Source organism: Bos indicus x Bos taurus, chromosome 19 (assembly GCF_003369695.1).
Source record: "Bos indicus x Bos taurus breed Angus x Brahman F1 hybrid chromosome 19, Bos_hybrid_MaternalHap_v2.0, whole genome shotgun sequence".
NCBI lineage: Eukaryota > Metazoa > Chordata > Mammalia > Artiodactyla > Bovidae > Bos > Bos indicus x Bos taurus.
The window spans coordinates 12,640,945-12,659,525 of NC_040094.1; positions in this window are offsets into that span (position 1 = coordinate 12,640,945).

Below are 18,581 nucleotides of genomic sequence, written 5' to 3' on the forward strand. Positions count from 1 at the left end.
GCCCCGGATCAGGTTGGGGAGGGGACAAACTCATAGAAAAAGAGACCAGACTGACTTGTGGTTATCAGAGGCAGAGGTCAGGGGAGGCAGAATTTGGATAAAGGTGGCTCAAAGTTACAAATTTCCTGTTCTAAGTACTACAATGTAATGTATTACATGATGACTAGAGCTAACACTGCTGTAAATTTGCTGAGAGTAAACCCTAAGAGCTCATCACAAGGAGAAAAGTGTTTCCTTTCTTCTTTTTTCTTTTCATTTTAATTGTAACTATATGAGATGAATGTTAGCTGAACTTATTGTGGAAATTATTTCACAATGTATGTAAATTGAACCGTCATGCTGTGTGCCTTCAACTTACATACTGGTGTACTGTATGCTAATTATTTCTCAATAAACTGGAGGTGGGGGATCCATGTGAATCCAGGGTGATATATGAAGAATCATTTAACTTAACCTAAAGATTATCATTCTCAGTGACGTAAGTCAGATGGAAAAAGACAAATATCATATGATATTGCTTCTATGTGGAATTCTAAAATATGACACAAGTGAATTTATCTACAAAACAGAAATAGAGTTACAGATGTAGAAAACAAACTTATGGTTACCAGGGGATGATGGGGGAGAGATAAACTGGAAGATGAGGATTGACATATGCATCAGTTCAGTTCAGTCGCTCAGTCATGTCCGACTCTTTTCAACCCCATGGACTGCAGTACACCAGGCCTCCCTGTCCATCAACAACTCCTGGAGCTTATTCAAACTCATGTCCATTGAGTTAGTGATGCCATTCAACCATCTCATCCTCTGTCGTCCCCTTCTCCTGCCTTCAATCTTTCCCAGCATCAGGGTCATTTCCAGGGAGTCACTTCTTCTCATCAGGTGGTCAAAGTATTGGAGTTTCAGCTTCAGCATCAGTCCTTCCAATGAATATTCAGGACTGATTTCCTCGAGAATTGACTGGTTGTATCTCTTTGCAGTCCAAAGGACTCTCAAAAGTCTTCATCAACATCACAATTCAAAAGCATCAGTTCTTTGGCACTCAGTTTTCTTTATAGTCCAACTCTCACATCCATAACATGACCACTGGAAAAACCATAGCTTTGACTATATATGTGCATATATATGCATTTATATTTATGCATACTACTATATATAAAATGAGGTTTCCCAGGTGGTGCAGTGGTAAAGAATCCGCCTGCCCGTGCAGGAAATGCAAGAGATGCAGGTTCAATCCCTGGGTCAGAAAGAGCCCCTGGAGTAGGAAATGGCAACCCACTCCAGTATTCTTGCCTAGGAAACCCCAGGGACAGAGGAGCCTGGCAGGCTACCATCCATGAGGTCGCAAAGAGTCAGGTACTACTGAGGGACTGAGCACACACACATATATAAAATAGATAAATAATAAAAACCTACTGTATAGCACAGGGAACTCTATACAATACTCTGTAATGGCCCATATGGGAAAATAATCTAAAAAAGAGTGGATATATGTATATGTATAGCTGGTCTACTTTACTGTTCACTGGAAACTAAAACTATATTGTAAATCAACTATACTCCAATAAAAATTTTAAAAAAATATGAAAAAAAGTCTCTTCTAAATCACTAGTCTTTTACCTCACAGTTGACTGAGCCTAGATTCCCTGCTTCAGTTAGAACAGTCATGTGAGAAGTAAAAATGCTTACGGAAATTCAAACATACAGGGGTGTAATAATATTGTATTGTGGCTATCATTTGCATTTCCCTGATGACTACTGAAATTGATCATATTTTCATAGAAGACATTCGGTTTTAACAATGTCATGACATAGATAACCTGAAAATGCTTCTGTTCAAAAACCTTTTGCAAAGTGGATAAAATGTAGCAACTTTCTGCTAAGACAGTAGATCTTAAAAGTTCTCATCAAAAAAGTGTATAACTACATGTGGTGATGGATAGTAACTAAACTTTATTGTGGTGAGCATTTTGCAGTGTATACATATATCAAATCATTAACTTGTACCCCTGAAACGAATACAGTGTTACTCATCAGCTACACCTCAGTAGAAATATATAGCAGTTTTCACTTAAGTATACAGCTGAGCTTTCAAGAAAGTGAGAAAAATCCTCAAAAAGGAAAAATGTAAGAGGAACAAAGAACTGTCAGTTGTAAATTTAAGTTGTTGCTTGAACTACCTGGGGTAAGGAATCTATCTTACTAACCCAGGGGCTGGAATTTTTTTCTCTTTTTAATTGATTAAGGATTGTATTTTTTTCTTTTTTTTAGCACTTTTTTGAAGTGTAACCTGCATAGCAGAAATTTGCACCATCATAATTGTACAGTTTGATGTATTTTAACAAGTAAACACCCCCATGTAAACTAGTACCCCACCAAGTGAAGTGAAGTCGCTCAGTCGTGTCTCACTCTTTGTGACCCCATGGACGGTAGCCTACCAGGCCCCATCCATGGGATTTTCCAGGCAAGAATACTGGAGTGGATTGCCACCCTTTTTTACTGGCACTCCAGACACCTCCCTTGTATCCCATCCAATCACTGTCCACCTCTTCAAGGGAAGCCTCTATCCTAACTTCCAACAGCATCCAATTAGCTGTGACTGTTTGGACTTTGTATAATGAAAATGCGTTATCTATGTACTAATGTGTATGATTGAAAAGGGAAAACGTTAGTCTCTCAGTTGTGTCTGACTCTTTGGACCCCATGGACTGTAGCCTGCCAGGCTCCTCTGTCCATGGATTTCTCCAGGCAAGAATACTGGAGTGGGTTGCCATTTCCTTCTCCAGGGGATCTTCCCGCCTCAGGAATTGAACACAGGTCTCGCGCATTGCAGTGAGATCTTTTACCATCTGAGCCACCAATGAAGCCCCTGCATATACATATACTTAATACATACTTAGGAGAAGGCAATGGCACCCCACTCCAGTACTCTTGCCTGGAAAATCCCAGGGACGGGGGAGCCTGGTGGGCTGCTGTCTATGGGGTCGAACAGAGTTGGATACGACAAGCGACTTAGCAGCAGCAGCAGCAATACATACTTAAATATATACTCATTTAAGTCTGACTTTTTGTTTAACATTATCTTTGTAGATGTATCTACAATCTTGCAGTAAATTGTAATTCATCCATACTCATCGCTGTGTAGTAGTCCAGTGTATGAATATATGACTGTTTATTTTTCCTACTGCAGATGCCATTGGGTTGCTTTCACTTTTGAGATATAATGAATATGCTACTGTTAACATTCTGTACAGACCTTTGTATCAGCACGTGCACACATTTCTTTTCTGTATACACCTAAGAGGGGAACTGCTTGGTCATCAGGCATGTTCCCATGTTCCTACTAAATGTAATTATAGGATACTGACAAACAGTTTCGTAGACACTGTCAAATACTTTTCCAAAGCAGTTATGCCAGTTTATATTCTCGCCAGCTGTCTATGAAAACCCTACCAACGCTGTGTTGTTGATATTTTCGCTTTTTTGGGCCATACTGCATGGCTTGTGGAATCTTAGTTCCCTGACCAGGGATTGAACCTGGGCCACAGCAGTGAAAGTGTCCAATCCTAACCACTGGAGTGCCAGGGAATTTCCTTGTCTTTTTCATTTTAGCCATTCTGATGGGAGTACAGTAGTACTGTATTATGGTCATAATTTGCATTTTCCTCATCACTACTGAAGTTGAGCATTTTTTCATATATTTCCTGGAAATCTGGATATCCTTTTTTCGCAAAGACCCTGTACAAGTATTTTGCCCATTTATCTACTGGGATGTCTGCTTTTTTCTTTCCATTTTACTATTTCATATTTTGATCACAATCCATCTGGAATTTATTTTTCTATATGATGTGAGTCACAGGTCAAGCATCATTTTGTTCTACAAGGATATCCAATCGACAGCACCATTTTATTTTCTACTGCAATGCCATGTTTTTCATCATTCAGGTATTATGTGCCCATAGGTCTGTTTCTGGCCTCTCTTCTGTTGGTCTATGAAACCCATCTTTGTACCAGTCTCATACCGCTTTAATTGTCCTAGTTTTAGGACAGTTCTTCTTACCTTATAGTGTAAGTCCTCCAGTTTTGTTCTGCTTCAGTGTGAGGGACTTGAGCTTTGAACTGACATATAAGGACAGGAAAGTAGAGAAGTTGATACTGAGACTTAGGAATAGATAAAACCCTAAAAATTTTCATCCAGAACAAGATAAATTTTTCCCTCCTTTCAATTTCAGGGTCTGAATTTATTCTTCCTGCATAGTTTAAGAACCCAAGCTGAAAAATCAACATAAAAGGTAATCTTTCAAAGCAAAACCCAAAATGTTCTGAAGGGATCTGACAGGAGATAAAGACTGGCTTAGGATGAGTTCTTAAAAAATTATAAAACAACAGAAGAAAAAAAACTCATGAAACATCAGTAGACCCAATAAATAGCAGAATTAGCTCTTACTCCCCAAGAACCTCAGATAACAAAATTATCATCTAGAGAATTATTTTAAAGCATGTTTAAGATAATTAAATACATAAAAAGAAGAGAACAGAAAACAGAAAAGGCAATATTTTTTCAAAAGACTAAACTGACTTGAAAAAGAATCACATAGAATTTCAAAGAATGAAATATATACTCCTTAAAATTGACCATATTCACTGATTCCACGAAGGTGGAAAGTCTTAGTTAAATAAATGATGGGTTTTAATCATAGAAGCATAAACATGACCCTGATTATTGTCCTTTCCAACTGCAGGCATCAAGCAACCTTTCATCTTTGGTTATGACATGATTAATGCCAGAAGACACGGAATAAGCAGGAAATGATCAGAATGGACTGGGCATCCCTACTAATTCATCTTCACAGTATTTGTCTTAAATGTCAAAAGTGGCATTTGTAGTGATACACCACCAAGAGGGTAATGCTCAGAAATGACCCAGCAAAATAGAAATTCAGAGGAAGCTTTCCCGGTGACTAAGTAGTTAGTGTTGGAAGAGGGGTTTTAATGTCACATGAGCAAAATAAGTGCCATCTGGCTGATTCAGGCTTGGGTTGTGTTGCAGGCAGCTGGCATAATTCTCCATATTTCATTTCCCCAAGCTGGATAGTGGAGCCAGGCTTTGGAGTCAAATCTGGATTTAAATTGTGCGTTTCTGTCACAGAATTGGGTGTCTAATCCCTGTATTTGGCCCAGAGTTGGGCATCCAATCCCTGAGGTCTCTCTTCCCCTCCCACCTTCAGGACCCTTAACAAAGCCTGAGTGCTGTGACCATAATGATAGCGCTCTGCCTACCTGAGTCCTAAGGCCCCTCACAAGAGCAGTGATGGCTGTATACAAACACTCAAGTCAGCCACGACACCCAACGTTTTATATATTGGGTTGGCCAGAAAGTTCGTTAGGGTACTTGAACAAACTTTTTGGCCAATCCAATACATCCCTTTTGGGTTACCTGATAGCTCAGCAGTGAAGAATCCCCCTGCCAATAAAAATGCAGGTTCGAGCCCTGGGTCGGGGAAGACCCCCTGGAGGAGAAAATGGCAACCCACTCCAGTATTCTTGCCTGGGAAACCCCATGGACAGAAGAACCCGGTGGGCTACAGTCCATGGGGTCGCAAAGAGTCAGACACGACTGAGTATGCACGCATACATACATCCCTTCATTTCAGTCCTCACAATAACCCTGGAATAGAAATAGAGAGACAAATAGAGACATAGCTAATTTCCCCCATTTTTTTTGCCCAAGATCATATGCTAAATTGTGCCCGAAAGGAGATTTGAACCCCTGTCTATTCTAGGTACTTTGCATAATACTCAGTTGCCAGACTCGTGGCTCATTTCAATACTTGCTACATCCAACTTCCATCTGAACAACAACAGCAATCCCTGGCAAAGAAACAAAAGGCTGGGCTGATTCACTCCTGGGCAGTTCTGTGGTCTTGACGGCAGCCATGTTTCTGTTGCACGGCTGGCTGTTCCCCCTCAGCTGTGCGTAAACCCCTTCTTATGTAAACCCCTCATCCAGGGCAGGCTTTATTGAGGCCGCCTTCAAAGCCAAGGCGGCCATCTGAGAGGGTGGAAGAAACCAGTAAAAGATGGGATTCTGGGGAGCCATCCCAGGTACAGCAGCACATTTGTGGAGCAAATTTGGTGCACTCGTAACGGCAGTTAATGAGCACAAGTGAAGTTCAGTTCTTTGTGTAAACAAGGGAGAGAGCATGTGTCTGAATGTAATTCTGACTGCATCAAGGTCATTTTAGAGCTGGTGGAGCTCTATTTGTCTTAGGAAATCTCGAAAACTTTTATAGGGAATTCGGAAAATATTTTCTGCCAGCAGGAAAGATAAAATCCGTGCACACAAAGTACAGCCATGGGCCCAGAGACTGAACAGACAGACTGCTGTAAAACCCCCGTTTAATAAGGCATTAAAATGCCATCGACCTGGACACATTTAAAAAAAGAGAGAGAGCGAGCTATGAAAACAAATACCATTCAAATAATTAGGATCTTATGCCTGAGGCCAGCCTTGATGCCAAGCAGGGACTTCCCTGCAGGAATCGGAGCTGAGCCTGACCCCCAAAAGGAGGAATTGGCGAAGACAAAGGCCAGTTCTGCGCGGGGGGGTGGGGGGGTGGGGGTGGTGGTCTTTCCCAGTCCCGCTCCCACCGCCTGGCCCTCGATGCTGAAGGCAGAGCATGTCAAACAGTTTCCCTCGCCGACATCTTGGGGGACTTTGCAGTCCAGTAACTCAGTGGGGCCCCGGAGGACTGCTGACGAGTCTTCTGGAAGGGCGTGCTCCCTAAGGTGGCCACGAAGCTGTCTCCGGCTCCATAGAGGACAAGGAGGCATTTGAAGGCCCACTCAATTGGGTAAATACGCTCCCCTTGGGGTGGGGGTTGGCGAGAGCACATTTGTTTGTGAACGTAGCTGTGAGGGGGAAAAAGATGTCTTTTCAGCGGCTCCTGCAAATACGGAAGCCGCTGCAGAGCTATTTCCTGCCGCGCAAGCTTCTGAATAGTCGAAGGCCAGGTGCACAGCCGCGCGCTTCATTACCCGCGTCCCCCAAGGTAGTTCCCAAAGGCTCAGCCTCAGAAAATTTGAAAAATAAAGGACTTGTCTTATTTCTGGAGAGATTGTTTGTTGGGAGGGAGAGGGGGCAGGGCACCAGTATTGTGTGCAGAACGACCTGTTATGAAATGATGCTTAGCAGGTCTGATGGAAGGAGCTTTCCTAAAATGGAATTTTAAATCAGATATGTCTCTGATACAGTCGAGAGGACCTTGTATTTTTCCGCTTTTCATTCTCTTTTTTAAAAGCTCCTCATACGAGTTTGTGTCACTCATCAGGAACTTTCTTTAAAGAAGCCTGTAGAGAAATTTGTGACTTATCCTCATGTTTCCCATATGTTATTTCTTATTCCTCTTGTACATGCCGTTTCTTCCAGTAGATTGTAATCACCAGCAACATTTGAAAATGAGAGAGTGACGAAAGGGAGAGAAAAAGAAAAGGAAAAGAATGAAAGAAACCTAATTAAAGTCTATGCATTTGCTGGGGTTCATTTGAATGGACCAGTTGGTTTCATTTTGCAATACAAAAGAAAAATTCAGGCCTAAGGGCCTAAGACTTTCATTAAATTCAGCTTTGGTGAGTTCTAATAATACAGCGGTTTATTAAAAGTGTGAAAAATGTCATTGCCGAGGCCTTCCCTGAGCTGCAGCCTCACCTCCCGGGTATGAGTCATGCTTCCTCCATGGCTGCCTAAGCTGTAAAGTTGTGGGCAGGATATTTAAGGTCCAGGGAGCCGGCTTCTTGAATCTCTCTTGCCTTTTGGCTGGGATCACACCCCAATTAGCAATCTTGCCATCCAGAGCAGTAGCTGGACAGCAAAAGTGAGAGAGGGGCAGGGTGCTTGAGGCTGTTGTAAACGATTATTCCAAAAAGAATAACGTAAAGCTTAGAACTCAGTCCCCGGCAGGAGTCGGCTGGAGGAAATGAAAGGATCAACAAGGAGAGAGGAGCACTGTGGCTGATTGTTCCTGACCACAGCCGCAGGCTTTTCTGCCTGTGCCGGAAATTGATCTCGTCAAAAGCTGAGGATGCAGGCAAGGCAAGGATAAGGATAAGGCAGGTGATGAAGCTAAATCATCCACCCCCAGAGCTGATGAGATTGCTCAGTGCCTCGCCAGCCATTCCCCTTCCTTAACCTATATAAAAAAAAGCAGTGGTGGATTTTTTTTTCGTAAGAAAATGCAAAAATGAGCGTGGATTGGTACTCACTGGACCAACAGGAAGCTTCATAATTGCAATCCCTTTCATTTCTTATGAAGTATTCTTACGCAGAACAGCTCATTTGGCCCATGAACTGAACCTAGGAGGTTGGCAGCACAGATATGACCCATCTCTCTTCGTAAATGAGGACCTTGAAGCCAAGAGAGGCTGAGGGATTTTTCCAAGGCCTCCAACAAAATAGTGGCAGAGCTGGGCCTTTCTTTCAGGAATAGTTAATTCCTAGTGTCACTGAGTTTGGTGATGGGTTCTGAAGGAAGAACCCAGCAGAAAACCCAGCCCATCCCTTCGTGGAGGCACTGGTAAAGATAGCTGGCTTTTCCTTTGCAGGATCACCCTTTCCTAACTGTCCTGGAGTGTCGTCCTGAATCCTGGATGAGCCCCAAACCCCTGAGAGTGTGAGGTGCTCCGAGGGCTGGAGAGACAGCCGGATTCTTCCCAGCATCACTTTCCCACTCCCCTGGCACTGTGTACCTAACTGCGCCTAGATCTCGGCTTTGGCATCTGTTAAAGGAGGCTTAACTGTGAGACAGGAGAAGCAATAAAGTCCTGAAAGGCAATAAAAGGAATTTCGTAGGGAAAAAAAAAAAAACAAAACTCACATCTTTTAAGCATCAAAAATGAAATCTGTGTAGACTGGCATTCCATGTCAGGGAAGGGGAGCACACTTTTTCTAAAAAAAATTTTATTGGAGTATAGTTGTGTTGTGCTAGTCACGTTGTGATAGTCTCTACCATACAACAAAATGAATCTGCTGTACGTCTACATATGTCCCCTCTTTTTTGGATCTCCATCCCACTTAGGTCACCCTGAGCATTGAGCAGTGTTCCCTGTGCTATACAGTAGGTTCTCATTGTTATCTATTTTATTCATAGAATCGATAGTATATAATATGATATTGGAATACATTCTTAAATAAATGTGGTTATGTTATTTTTTTAAGTAAAAAAAATGTGTATATATCTCAGTCCCAATCTCCCAATTCATCCCACTCTCCCTTTCCCCCTTGGTTTGTTCTTTAAGTCTGTGTCTCTATTTTTCTTTGTAAATAAGATCGTCTAAACCAATTTTTTTCAGATGCCACGTATATGTGTTGATATGCACATTTTTATTGTTGTTATCTTATTTAATCTTTTCTATAACCTTGGAAGTTAGGTAGTACTTCATTGGTCCTAATCAACAGGTGGGGAGATGAGGCAAACATCTAATAAGTGGTGGTTATCCAGGCTCCTTCTCTCCACTACCTCCCTGTACCTCTCATTCCAAAGCTCTGATAAACCATTCCTGGAAGATCAGGCAAACCAGAGCTTCATGGCGACTCCTCTATCACCCTATAGTCACCATAATTTTTAACCTTACCTTAAGGCAAAGAGCCTTAAAGCACATGCTCCCAAGATAGTCTATATTATTTAAAAGCATTGGAGAAGACTCTTGAGAGTCCCTTGGACTGCAAGGAGATCACTCTGGGTGTTCTTTGGAAGGAATGATGCTAAAGCTGAAACTCCAGTACTTTGGCCACCTCATGCGAAGTGTTGACTCGTTGGAAAGGACCCTGATGCTGGGAGGGATTGGGGACAGGAGGAGAAGGGGACAACAGAGGATGAGATGGCTGGATGGCATCACCGACTCGATGGACGTGAGTTTGAGTGAACTCCGGGAGTTGGTGATGGACAGGGAGGCCTGGCGTTCTGAGATTCATGGGGTAGCAAAGAGTCAGACACGACTGAGCGACTGAATTGAACTGATATGTGTGTGTGTGTGTGTGTGTGTGTGTGTGTGTGTGTATGACTTAATAATGTAGACATTAGATATTTGAAAAAGAATGAGATTAAAATAAATAGAAAAGGAAGTTCAGCTGATTCACATTGCTGTACAGTAAAAACCAATACAACATTGCAAAGTAATTATCCTCCAATTAAAAATAAATTTAGGGACCTCTCTAGTGGTTCAGTGTTTAACCCTTCACCTTCCAATGCAGAGGGTGCAGGTTCAACCCTTGGTTGCAGAACTAAGATCCCACATGACTCATGACCAAAAAATCCAAACAGACAACAGAAGCAATATCATAATAAATTCAATAGAGACTTTAGAGGGTATGGGGAGGGAGGAGGGAGGAGGGTTCAGGATGGGGAGCACGGGTATACCTGTGGCGGATTCATTTTGATGTTTGGCAAAACTAATACAATATTGTAAAATTTAAAAATAAAAAAAATTTTTAAAAAAGGAAGTCAATAGAGACTTTAAAAAAATATCCTAATCAAAAAAAATCTTAAAAATATATTTTAAGAAGACTTAAACAGAAGCACTTTATTTTTAAAAAATACAATAGTTGCATGATTGTTTTAAAATATTTGAGCCTACCCTAAAATAAACCCTACCCTCCATAAAAAAGAAAAGAAAAAAGTTGTAGTATTTCCTTCTGTTACCCTACTTTGAAGAGTCCTACTATAGATTCAGACATAGTGCTAAGTATAACTAGGAAATTCATGACTGTAGACATTATTGATGGAATCACAGACTTCCAGTGTTGCAGAGGATATGAGGAGCTGTGTGGAAAAAGGAAACGGAGGCTCAGAAAGAGAGCAAGTCACACAGCCAGCATGTGACTAAACTGGCTCCAGGACCAACATCTCCTCACGCTAGGTCCCTAGCCCTTTTCACAGATCTACACTGATGTAGAAAGAAGCCAAAAGCTCCTTTTCTTGGGCTAGAAAATTACATTAGGGTCTTCGGTGTGACAGCCTGGAGCTTAATGCCTGAACCTTCAGTGCTGTGTTTGGAGTAAATTCAGTCCATCAACTGCCCAGAAGAGGCAGCCCCTGACTTTTTAGTTGGGCTACAGAGCACGTGCACCGGGCCTTCAGCACGTGGGGTCTAAGGAAAAGGAAGACTGCTGCGCTGTATTTGATGCTATTAAAAGCAGCTCACATAGTTTCCATCATTCTTAATGGAGCCATGTCATTTGACACCCAGCCCTCACTTCAGGCACCCTAACAAGGAATTCTTGGTGTAAAGGAAAAGCGACTCCCAAACAAAAAGTGACTGTCTTCTAGGTCATCCCAAGACAGCCTGTTGTAACCAGGAGTTGGAAAGCAAGGAAATCACCCTGACTTTGCCACCCACACCATGTGGGGCTTGGGGCCATCGCCCAAAACACTTTAAGCAGTTGTTTTAAAGGTATCTGGATTATTTACTGACTGTTCGTTTGGACCAAGCTGACCCAGCCTCATGGAGAAGATGAAGCCTAATGCAATGACAGCCCCTCCCTTTATCAGCTGGGAGGCAACAGATGACCCAAGTTCATGGCCCAGTGTGGGTGGGGGGTTGTGGTTGGTGGAAACGATTGTAAATTTCAGTGCCACAAATTATTCAGTAAATCACATTTAGAAAAGTCTCCCAATTCCTTAGACCCAAGCCTGAAGAAGTTTCAAATTAGACAGGAATAGAGACACAGATGTAGAGAACAAATATATTGATACCACGGGGAAAGTGGAGGGGGGTGGGAAGAATTAAGAGATTGGGATTGACACGTGTACACTATTGATATTGTGTATAAAATAGATAAGGGCTTCCCAGGTAGCTCAGTGGTAAAGAATCTGCCTGCCAATGCAGGCGATGCGGGTTTGATTCCTGGGTCGGGGAGATCCCCTGGAGAAGGAAATGACACCCCCTCCAGTATGCCTGCCTGGGAAATCCCATGGACAGAGGAGCCTGCTAGGCTGTAGTCCATGGGGTTGCAAAGAGTTGGACACGACTAAACAACAAGAGAAACAACGAATGAAATAGACAACGAATGAATTAGACAACGAATGAGAACATATTGTATAGCACAGGGAACTCTACTTAATGCTCTACGGTAGGTGCCCTGAGTGGAAGGAAGTATATGGACATACGCAGATTAGAAACTAGCACAGCATTGTAAAGCAACTATGAAAAAGAGAAGTTTCCGATCAGAAGACAGTGAGGAGCCAAGCTAGCTCCATAGTTGATTGTGCAGGCAGGATGGTGAGAACAATTCCCCTGCTCACGCCAGCACCTGCGTAGGACAGAGGTCGAGGTGTGAGGGCACGGGGGACTAAGGAGCCCCATCACTGCCCAGGCACGCGCCTTCTCTCAGAGGCTTGTGTAAGAGGCCATGTCTGGGGGCTTCTCACCTTGGTTTGGTTTTTCTCTTCTTTAGCGAGAAACAAGGCCAGTCCCTTCTTGGCAGAGGCAGAGTGGTCTCACAGAAGAGTTTAGGGGAGAGGATAGTTTGGAATTCCCCAAAGGAGAAAGAGATGTAAAGACAACAGAGAGTGGAGGCTGGGATCTAGTACTACAGGTGCTTATTTGCCCACAGGAAATAACTGGATAAGACGACAGAGCTGCCAGCCAGAGTGGGTGTTGGCCTGTCAAGGCAGGAGGTTCTCTGATAGCTTGTGACCCTGGGGGCCGGGCTGTGACCCTGAACCTGAGCTGCTGGAGTGCCCCGCTTTCTCATTTCACCCACGACAGTAGCCAGGAGCAGAGGACTCAAGCCACTCTGAGCTGCAAGCAGAGTCCCCAGTGAAGGCAACATTGCTTTCCTTGAGCAGCCTCCTGTCTCCTGCTTGGGCAGTTCCCTGACTCCATGTGTCTGAACAGCCTTCACCCCAAGATGGACTCTTTACAACAGCCCGAGGCTCTGCAGCCTCACACAGCTGGCAGCCCAGACCTAAGGCTTTGCTGCTGGGCAGACAAGCCAGGCCTAATGGAAGAGAGAAAAATTGCACGGATGTAGGCACTCTTTCGGAGAAGGCAATGGCACCCCGCTCCAGTACTCTTGCCTGGAAAATTCCATGGATGGAGGAGCCTGGTAGGCTGCAGTCCATGGGGTTGCGAAGAGTCGGACACTACTGGGCGACTTCACTTTCACTTTTCACTTTCCTGCATTGGAGAAGGAAATGGCAACCCACTCCAGTGTTCTTGCCTGGAGAATCCCAGGGACGGGGGAGCCTGGTGGCTGCCGTCCATGGGGTCACACAGAGTCGGACACGACTGAAGTGACTTAGCAGCAGCAGCAGGCACTCTTTACAAAGTAGAATCTACATAATTCCACAAGTGTTTGGGGTGGGCAGGTGATAAGTCAGCTGAGGGGGTGCCATTTACCCAAAAGTAGAAGGGGAGGGGAGGCCTGGAGGATGAGAATGGGTTCAAGAGTGAACTGGCGGAGTCGGAGATCCTAACATTTCTTAAGTAGAACCATCCAGGAGACAGACTCAAGAGAGGGAAGTGAGGTTAGACTTGAGATGCATTGGTGTTTGTTGATGAAGGAAGCTGTGGAAATAGTCAGCATCATTAAGGGAGAGCAGTTAGTGAGAAGAGTGAAAAGTGAGAGTGAAATTGTACAGTAGTGTCTGACTCTTTGCGGCCCCATGGACTATAGCCCACCAGACTCCTCTGTCCTTGGAATTCTCCAGCCAGAATACTGGAGTGGGTAGCTATTCCCTTTTCCAGTGGATCTTCCCAACCCAGAAGTTGAACCCAGGTCTCCCACATGACAGACACATTCTTTACCATCTGAGCCACAAGGGAAGCCCAAGAATACTGGAATGGGTAGCCTATCCCTTCTCTAGAAGATCTTCCTGACCCAGGAATCAAACTGGGGTCTCCTGCATTGCAGGCAGATTCTTTACCACCTACCAGCTGGTATATAAAACTGATAAACAATAAGGACCTACTGTGTAGCATGGGTTACTATATTTGATATCTTATAATAATCTATAATGGAAAAGAATCTGAACATTATACACATATATGAAAGTGAAAGTCACTCAGTCGTGTCCAACTCTTTGTGACTCCATGAACCATACAGTCCATGGAATTCTCCAGGCCAAAATACTGGAGTGGGTAGCCATTCCCTTCTCCAGGGGATCTTCCCAACCCCGGGAACGAACCCAGGTCTCCTGCACTGCAGGCAGATTCTTTATCAGCTGAGACATGACTGAAGCGCCTGTTCCTGTGTCGGAATATCCCCTGGAGAAAGGAATGGCAATCTACTCTAGTACTCTTGCCTGGGAAATCCCATGGACAGAGGAGCCTGGTGGGCTACAGTCCATGGGGTCACAAAAGAGTCAGACAACTTAGCGACTGAGCACCTGAGTATATATATGTGTGTGTATGTGTGTGTGCGCAGATGTAACTGAATCACTTTGCTGTATACCTGAAGTGGACACGTTGTAAATTAACTGTACTTCAATAAAAAAATGGATGTATGAATGAATAAATGAGAAGGCGAATGCCCCAGACCTTGCACAAGAGCAGCGTCAAAGGCCTAGACGGAGGAAGGGGTGTCTAGGAGGGAGATCCCAGGCTCAGGAGGAAAGTAAGTGACGGGAGGGCCTGGAAGTCGGTCTCAGGCCTCTTGACTTCCATCCATAGCATTTGGGTGCAGTTTCTTTCACTCTTTCCTCTTCTATTTCAGGAACTTCGATAACCCTAACATTTTCCTTTTTTCTCTGTCTTTTCATTTTGAAAGTAGTACATGCTTATTGTAACAAGTCAAACAAAACAGAGATGTATGAAGAAACTATCAGAAAACAATCCTTCCTAAATTGTTCCTGTGCTCCATCAAACACACACACGCATATACACACAAATACGTATCACAGGCTCACACATCGCTCACAAGCATATAGACTCACATGCCACACACAGAAGTTGCACACACATATGTGCACACATACGCAGAGGTTTTGTTTTATATTTCACACAAATGGGAAGCCATACATATTACTCAGAAATTTTTTCACATAATATAGCATGGAAAAGTGAAAGTGAAGTCGTTCAGTCGTGTCTAACTCTTCGCGACCCCATGGCCTGTAGCCTACCAGGCTTCTCGGTCCATGGGATTTTCCAGGCAAGAATACTGGAGTGGGTTACCATCTCCATCTCCAGGAGATCTTCCTGACCCAGGGATTGAACCCGGGTCTCCCTCATTGTAGGCAGATGCTTTACCGTCTGAGCCACCAGGGAAGTCCATATATCATGGAGGTATATATTTATATATTTCTTGATCTTGTTGATTGTTGTTTAATGATCTACAGCTTGTGCAATATTTTTTTCATTTTCTAGTACTATTGAGATCATATTCTACATTCTGTTCTATAGTGTTCAATCATGTCTGACTCTTTGTGACCCCATGGACAGTAGCCCACCAGGCTCCTCTGTCCATGGGATTATCCCAGCAAGAATCCTGGAGTGGGCTGCCATTTCCTCCTCCAGGGAATCTACTCAACCCAGGGACAGACCTGGCATCTCTTGTGTCTCCTGCATTGGCAGGCAGATTCTTCACCACCGCACCAGCTGGGAAGCCCATACACTATATTACAATCCTCTTTTTTCACTTAGTTTTTAAATCATTTCCCCATGTCACTAAACACACTTTGTAAACACAGGGTCAATGACTACATCATATTCCAGAATCTGAGTATATCATAATTTACTTAACCATAATTTACTCTCTGCAGATTCGGAGCTATTAAAAATAATAACCACAATGAACATTATAGAACATTAAGCTCTGTCCACATTTCTGGTTATTTTCTTTAGGATATGAACACTTTTAGAGTCTTTGTGCACACTACCAAATTGCTTTTTCCAGAAAGACTATAGCAATCTGTTCTCCTGCCAGCAAGGGCTAAAAGAGGCTACCCACATCTTTTCTTAAATGTTGATTTACTTGTTAGACAAAAGCAGTATATTATCACTTTAAATTGCATTTTCAATTATTAGGGATGTTCTTCTTGTTCAAGTTTGTTAATCATTTGTCCTTCTTCACTTAAGAGCGATCTGATGGGTGGAGGTGGTAGGAGGGAGATTCAAGAGGGAGTAGATATATATGCGTACATGGCTGATTCACTTTGTTGTACAGCAGAAATGAACACAACTAACACTATAAAGCAATTATACACCAATAAAATTATTTTTCAATTTAAAAAAAAAAAAGAATGATCTGATCATGGGCACCCACGGCTCTCATTTTCCAAGCCAGCCCTTTCTCCCTCCTCTCCAGCCCTGCCCCACCCCTGAGCCCTCCTGACCCAGCGGTTCACTCCTCTCCCTGGGCTCTGAGATCGACCTCCCCATCCAGCTTCTGCATCCCATCTGCTGATGAGCCTCTCCCGTCCCCGCCGCGGTCCTATGGCCAGTCTCTCTCACAGCCTCTGTGCCCGAAGATGCCCTTGCTCTAAGTCCCCTAAACCCCTTGCACCAGAGAACCAAGCACAAGCCTAGAATTCTCCAGCAGGCTTCCAGGGTTCGCCATCAACCCGGGGTCAGTGGTGACAGCGGGCAAACCCAGCAGGGCCCTTCTTGCCCCACACGGGACCCAGGTACCCGGGGAGGGGCGCCCAGCAGGGGCCTAACCTGCCGGCACTTTGCACAACCTCATCTCATCTTTCCCATTTTCCTGCCCTCTGCATGATTCCAACTCGGGCTTTAATTTTCTCAAATGATACAATTTGGTGGTTTGGGGTTTCTGCAGGAGAATTTCTGTGATCCTCAGAGTACCGGGGCCTGTTTGCTCTTGTTAGAGAAGAGGGACTGTGGACGCTCTGCAGACCCCGTCAGGCTGTGGTAATAACCAGGGGCTGCTGGAGCGGCAAAGCATAAACCTGGTCCTTCTTAGTGAGACTTCGCAGAAATCCCACTGGAGATTTTTTGGCCCCTGCCCTGTCTACTTTCCTTCATCATGATAAATGACTGAAAAGAAAACTATCTAATCTCCAAACTGCTCGCATTTTTTTTTTTCTTCCTCCAACTCTTTCTTCAAGGAGAGATGGGAGCACACAGTCACATAAAACAGAGTCCTTCATCGCCTGTTTCTCAGGAGACGGTTCTTTCCCTTTTCATCCGGGCCTGTTTCTGATCTCTGATGGGCTCGCCCTGAAAGCTCCAGCGGGGCCCTCTCTAATCAGCTGCGACAGACGCGGCTGTGGCTCGGGTTGCCCATTGAAACTGAATTGATTACCCGGCCCCTTTGCCATTTTGTTCTGCACACAATTGCTTAATAGCTGTCACCTTGGCTTTCAGTCGCAGCCGGCTTTGGGGCTGACTGGTTCCCATTACTCAGGATGGCCAGTGCAAGTTCATCACCTTTACAGGATGTCCGTGATTGATTCCGTATGCCTTGGAGACCTGTAATGTATTTGCATAGGAGGGCGGGGGGCGGACCCAATAGAGATCTCTGGGCCTCGGGAACTGCCAGGTTTTGCTGGGGGCCATATTTGAATCATTACCAGGGTTTCTTGTCACGAGTCTGGCCTCTGCTGACATCTCTGCTAATGAATTTGTAAATTAAAAAAAACTTTGCTGTTGCCACCTGTCGCCTGTAAGGCGGGGCGGGGTGCGGGGGGTGGGGGAGTTCGGCCCGCGGGACCCCAGATTTTCCCGCCTAGTCTTTGAAATGAAGCTCTCTCCTTCCCCATTCCCTCCCCCTGGTCACCAAGCAGGAGCAACCTGGCTTGGAGGCAGACATCTTTCAAGTGAAATCCTTTGCGCTGGGAACTACTTCAATTAGACAGCAGGGGGAATGTTAACATGCCCTCCGGCCTTTTAAGTGGGTTTTAATTTTATGTTGTAAGATAAGACACTGCATGGTTGGGGCTGCTACTCCTTCAGGAGGCTCCATTAGTGGGAAGAGGCGAGGCCTCTTGACCCCCTGAGGCCCAGCGGAGGCTGCAAGTTGGTTTGGTTTTTTAACAATTTGTCAGCCTGACCCAGCTTCATCTTTGCATTCTCCCTTCAGTGATCCCAGGCTCTTCTGCTGTTGGCCGGGAGCTGGATGGCTGAGTTGAGGCCGGGAGTCTGGTCCAGTTTCTCCTGGGGCCTGGCCCTGGGCTGACAGCAGGGCCCTGTTGGGAGTTGGGGGGAGTTTGACCGGGGGCAGGGCAGGGTGTTGGGGGGGCAGCCTGCCTGCCTATGGCTCACAGTTGAACGTTCGTTTTTTTTCTTTTTTTTTTCCCTTCCCAGGCAGGGCACCGCCGCAGCAGCCACTTTTCATGTGGCAGGTTTCTGGCCTGATGATGTATGACCTGTTGGCGCTACTGAATGGTGCCCTTTGTTCCAGGGGATCCCATGTGCCCCCTTTTTATTGACTTGTTGATTCAAAGGGGCAGGAAAGTTCCACAAATCCCACTGCAGGCCCTGTTCTAGCCCTGCCCAGGTGGGGAAGTCCACGGACCTCATGCTTCCCAGAAAAGCTGGTAGGAAGCTGCGGGCTGCCTGAAGACAAAATCTCTCTTAAGAAGCGGCTTTCTTTACCTCAAACTCAGGCAACTGTGTGTCTGGAG